Source organism: Apus apus, chromosome 2, assembly GCF_020740795.1.
Source record: "Apus apus isolate bApuApu2 chromosome 2, bApuApu2.pri.cur, whole genome shotgun sequence".
Classification (NCBI taxonomy): domain Eukaryota; kingdom Metazoa; phylum Chordata; class Aves; order Apodiformes; family Apodidae; genus Apus; species Apus apus.
The window spans coordinates 39,523,181-39,529,180 of NC_067283.1; positions in this window are offsets into that span (position 1 = coordinate 39,523,181).

Genomic DNA, 6,000 nt, shown 5'->3' on the forward strand with positions numbered 1-6,000 from the left:
TGTGAACAGTCTGGTCCAGCTAATGAATTAGAAAGCTACTCTAAAAATAGAGCCTGATTCCTATTCTTTTATCTACTCAATCCAAGACGGAAAAAAACACCATCTTTTTTTTGCCCTTTTATGGCTCTTTTCTTTTGCAGCACACACAGGTCTAGTTCTGCAAGTATCAAGCCAAAATACCCAGAGTAATAGAAACAGCTTCAGCCACAGAAAAAGCAATTTGGATTTGAATTGGACAGTCTTTTTTGGGGTTTGGAGCAAGCACCAACTTTTTGATCCAGTCCTTTTCAAGCAATTGCTTGAAATGTAAAGCTGTATAAAAGAATGGAGGGCCTGTGGGTTGTTCTTCATGTGTCAAGGTTCTGAATCAGCCTCAATTTGATAATTACACAGTGTTGAGGTTGCAAAGTCTAGCTCCCTGAAGTTAGGAAGTGCCTGAGCTACACTGCTTACACAACCTTTAATTCGGTGGCTATCCTGCTCTTACCTAACATGCCAGAAGAGGACTCTGGCAAAGCCAGGACTGCAACCCAGTTCTTCTGGGCCCCTTGTCACTGCCTGAAATGTAAGAGGGCATGCTTTTCTTTGGTATCAAATGATATTTGATGAGATCCTATAATTAAAGGCTCTTATGTAATGAAGATGACATTTAATCTTATTAAGTACTGTCAACTCTCCATCATTCAGGGAAATGGAGAGGTGGGGTATCCTGGAGATCAGGGAGCAGAGTGGGAGCAGATGAGTGATTCAATTAAGCCTGGCTCTGTTAAGATCAATGCTGGCTGAGAGCACTCTCTCAGATGGAAGGTGGCTCCCTTCTGAGCCTGCCCAGGTCTCCCCTTGTTGCCTTCCTGGTACCAGGCTTTAGAAAGCACCTCGCTAGTTAGTGTGCTGGACTGGAGCTGGCTCCTTAGGGCCTATGCAGCCTGTACCTTGTTGCAAAAGGGCTGTGGATGCATACCTCTGGAGCCAAGCTGCATGTCCATGTGCAAGTTGAGAAGTTCCCTCGGAAACAAGAATCAAGAGGCAAGCTGGAGGAAAAAAAAAGAAGACAGAAAGAAAGGACTAGTCACCTGGGTTCCAGCTGGGCTTGTCATTACCCCAGTGCTGCCCAGTGACAGGAACATGTTGCAGAGGAGTCTATGGGTAGCTGGGGTTCAGCAGGGTTTGTCCTCCAAGTTTGCATGATGCAGTCCCTGGGGTATAAACCTAGCTGGATCCAAGTCTCAATGCAGAACTAGCTGTGGGTTCCTAGTCTCTAGGGTCAATCTGCAACCCTGACAGCCCAGGCAGAGGCTGCACTTCACCAAAGCCAGAGCAGAAGGACGATTCTCAATTGTTGCTGAGAATCATAGGCTGTGAAAGGCACTACATCCAGTGCTCCAGCCCTCCATCTTCCAGGCCTCCTCACCAACCTGTGTCAGTAGCCAGGAGAGCAGGCAGAAACCGAGACCGTATTACACTCTGTGTTGTGTTCACACGTGTACAGAAAATGAGTCCCCATCCCCAGAGAGCTCATACGCCAAGCGGAGGAAGTAGCTCATTAGTCTGGTGTTCACTCATTCGTTTATTCATACATTTTTCTTCCAGGATTGTTTTTCTGTGACTAACAAGCAATTATTTGAACCCTTTCCTTGTATGCAAATTGCAGCCCTTCAACTCATCCGCTGCTGGGATCCACCTGCCTCTCTCATGGGTTTCGTGATTAGTCAGATGAGTTTAGATAGTGAGTTACACAACCTTTATAAATAATGTGTTTTGAGCTTTATGTTTTTGATTCATTTCCAGCTATATGTAAAAATGATGTTTTATAAGTTACTATGTTGTTTGCAACTAACTGGAAATCAGTCCTGTCAAAGCATGGTTAAAGTCATAGTCAGTCTTTTAAGTGAAAGATAAAATGTATTGTTTTCACTTTGTTTAAAAGTTATTGCTACAGGTGTTGATGGAGAACATCTGCTTATGGTCTTTTTCAAAGAAACATACACAAAGTAAAATCTAGCTACACAATAAAAATCAAGGACAGAGATAAATCAGTTAATATTAATGAACTTAGGAAAAGACATGGAAATAAAAGGAACTCCTTTGATTAATAGAGTTGTACCTACATTATTTATACAAACTACATGATTAAATTGATTCTATGAAATCTAGACAATCTAGTTCCCAATCTGATTATAGGTATTTTATTTCTCACAGGTGCCTGGTTTTCCAACAAATACAGACTAAAGACTCATACAAACTGATTGTGAGATACCAACTTTTCCAAGTTAAGGCAAATGTTTTGTACTGGGAAGGTGATAAGTGCCCTTTATGTGTGATAAACATTTTAGATTACACCTGTCATTTTGATTTTGGACTCTGTTTTAACCAAGGAGCCATTTTAAAGCAACAGTTACACCATATCCATGGGAAACAAAAAAATGGAGTGATTACTATGATGGGTTACACTGGAAAACCAATTCTTACATTTATGGTTTATGTTGCCAAGAAGGAAAAAAGGAGAAAAGAGAACAACCCGCTGTGAACAACTGAGTCACTGTTGTGACTCCTGAGGCTAAATTAAAAATTCCATTCTAATTACTGTTTTCATTGGCTAGTTTAACAAAAATACAAGAATTATAAAATGATCGAAAACATATGGCATACATGAGTTCTGTTTTCTCCAGTGATGGTCCCATCTGTTTGGGTCTGAAAAATTTAAAATACCTCTCTAGTAAACAATCTTGCCTTCTATTAGGTACCATTCTGGCAACATTCTGAGGTTTTAATTTATTTTAGGAAAAATAATTTTAAAATAAGGAAAGAAGATACTTGCTTTGAGCCTGAATAATTATTTTAGCCAAATTGCGAATGTGCAGAAATTAAATGCAGAACTGCAATTTTGTCCAGATCATAATGAACATTGAAACTTGATAGGTTTTACAGATTTTGCAAATTGTTCTAAAATCATATTAACTGCATTACAGTTTGAATATTGAATTGGATGGTCCCTTCGCAGGAACTTTGTAACCGCAGTGAAGCTTGAAGCAAATTCACCATATGCAGTGGAGTGAGATGGACAGCTGGGAAAGTAATTACCTGCCACCTTTCTGCACTTTGGCCCCTGAAGTGGTAACTCTGGACCAGCTCTTTCAGCACCTACCAGCCAACACAACCTAACCCATCTCGTTTCTCTTGGGTTTATTACAGCCCTGTGCAACAGGGTACTGCTTGCTGCTGACTCAGTTCTTTTTGTTGTTGTTCCATGTCCGTGAGACTGCCAAAATTGTAGTCTTTTGGGTTTGTAAAAAATGAGCTTCTCATATTTGTGTTCTACACTGCTGTGTGAAGAGCTGACCTCAGCTGACTGTGAGGCACAACAGGGAGGAGAAGAGATGGGAGAGCAGGAGGTCTAAGCTGGCCAGCTCTGGGGCAGGACACTTGCGAATTCAAAGATAGTCCCAGTTTAATGTGTCCCACTGAGATCTGTGACTCGGGACTGGATTAAGACTTGGCATGGCCTCCAAGTGGAAAAAACAAACAAAAAACCCAAGTGTGAGCTAATCAAGACCCTGGCTCTGGTGACAGGAGCGGGGATACTGTTTGGCAGCACCTGGCCTCCTGCCACCCATGCAGGGCCAGTCCAGATGTCAAAGCAGTCTGCTTTTGACAGGGACCAGCAATGGGTGTTTGGAGAAAGGCTGGTGAGCATGGAGCAAGTCCAGCCCTGCATGTAGCACCCCTAGTTCTCTGAAGCGCACACTGGTTGCCCTTGAACTGTCCTGCTCAGTAGCTGCCACCGGCCCTGTGTGCCAACAGCCACCTAGGGTAGCTGCAAGCTGCCACATCCAGAGCTAGCTGGGAACTCCCACAGGGCTTCTGGCTCAGCCGGAGCGTAAGCTTGATCCATACACAGGATGGCATCTGAAGACAGATAAGGAGAAAATTACTGGCTTGACTCATAGGTGCCTCTTGTAATTTGAAATGGGAAGTGGAAGTACAACCTGTTTTGATGGTCTGCTCCTGGAAGCTCACTGAACCAGTGATGATGACTCAGGGAAAGAGGGTTGTTCACCGAGAACTGTATCAAGGATTCGGCAGGGTTATATAACAAGTAGCTGTCCTTCCCCTCGGATAACGTGCCTTCTCCACGAGCCTGATGCTTACAGCTGACCCGTTTTGAGGAACTGCAACAAAACAAAATGGCAAGTGCCTGGAGGCATTCTCAGGATGCCGCTGATCTCCTGCCCGAAACAGACCTGTTATTTGTTTTTGGACATTGTGCTACAGTTGTTCAGGAAGAGAAGCCAAAATTTCCCTGCTACCAATTGCTTCGCAGTGGTCCCACTGAAGTCATGCTTAGCGTGATGTACTTCGCTCTGTTTAGCTAAAGCATGAAACTAGTTGTGGAGAACGTGCCTGTTTGTTTGCTGTTAAAATGGCTAAGGTTCAAAGTATGATCTTTTTGGGTTTTGGGGGCTGGGGTAAAGCTGACTTCTTTTGTGTGCTTGAATTTTGCTAGGTCTTTTTCAGTGTCTGTCCTAGAAAAGTTTGCACAGGTTTAAGCATTGGTGAAAATAGTCAGTGTTTGTAGCTGGAGGTAAAGAAGATCCTTTCTATCATAAAAGAAATGCTTGCTTTTCTCAGTCCAGGAAAAAAAAAAAAAAGCCAGAAAACCACAACAAAACAAACAAGCAAAAAAACCCAACAACAACGCAAAAAAACACCAACACAGAAGTAACAGGAATGCTCCTGTTTGTTAATGTCTAGTACCACCTTTGGGAGAAGATAATTGACTGTGGCAGGGAGTTCCACAACTATTTTCAGTCCTTGGAGCTACGTTTGAGACCCTAATTGGGAGCTACATGTATTTGCTGATGTTCACATAAAGAATAGATGAAGTGATTGTGATGATTTTATTAAAACTTTAAGTGCCTCACCAGGAGGTTTTGTTGGTTCACCCATGATCACTTGAAGGAATGAGAGAATTTGCTTAATTCCTTCCTATTTGTAATGGTTTAGGCCAGAAGTCTCTGACTTATTGTAGTGAGCCAGTTTTGCCATGCGTGAAGCTGGTAGCTGAATCTGACAAAATGCACATCTGTCTTTGTTCATGAGGCTGATAATATCCAGCTTTGTTTCCATCACATCACATCCAAATGGTCCCTTAACAGGAATATCATTGTGTCAGGAGTAATCTGGGCAAGTTGGTGAGGCATAACACAGACAGGCTCAAGGTTCAGGGCAGCCAGAAAGCTCAGTAATTCCACCACTTGTACCAGTGCTCAAACTACAAGTGTAAATCAGTTTGAATAGGCAGCGATGTTTGTATCCAGAGATGTCCCACAAACATATTTGTAAGATCCTCAAACGTCTTTCTAACACCCTACAAATGTCATTGGGATCTTACACTGGTGTTCCAAGATTATAACCCTTTTGCTTTTGATAGAGTTATTCCAGATTTATCTGGAATCTGAGTTATTTTAATAAGTGTTCTGTATTTGCAAAATAGTTTGAATACCTCAGGTTTGTTTCTAGTAAGTTTTCACTCTTGCTACCAATGCTGTGCATAGGATTTTATGAGAAAAACTACATTTGTTTTAACACTTAAGGTTTTATAGCTGGAAGCAATTTTCTTTAGTGTAACATTTCAGAAGCCCTTTATGGCTGGTGATATTTCATTGAAAGCCTGAAGATTGAGACCTACTGCATGACTTTATCATGTATAAAGCTTATTATCTGACATAATTTGGTGCATAGCAGGCTTATTTATTTAAAAGGTCACACAATCATATTTCACCACTGGTAATGGCATTTTTATCCCTTTAATAGGTTTATCCTAAAGCATATTTATTCCTAATGCATTTCATTCTGAAGCCAGTTAATAACTTTAACTCTTCAGGCTCCTAGCAGAATAGAGAAGCCAGCATTTCAGAACAAGATTTTCACCAGTTGTGCCTAATATGTGAGGACAGTATCTGGCAGGGGCCTAAAGGAAAACTGGAGAGGGACTTTTTA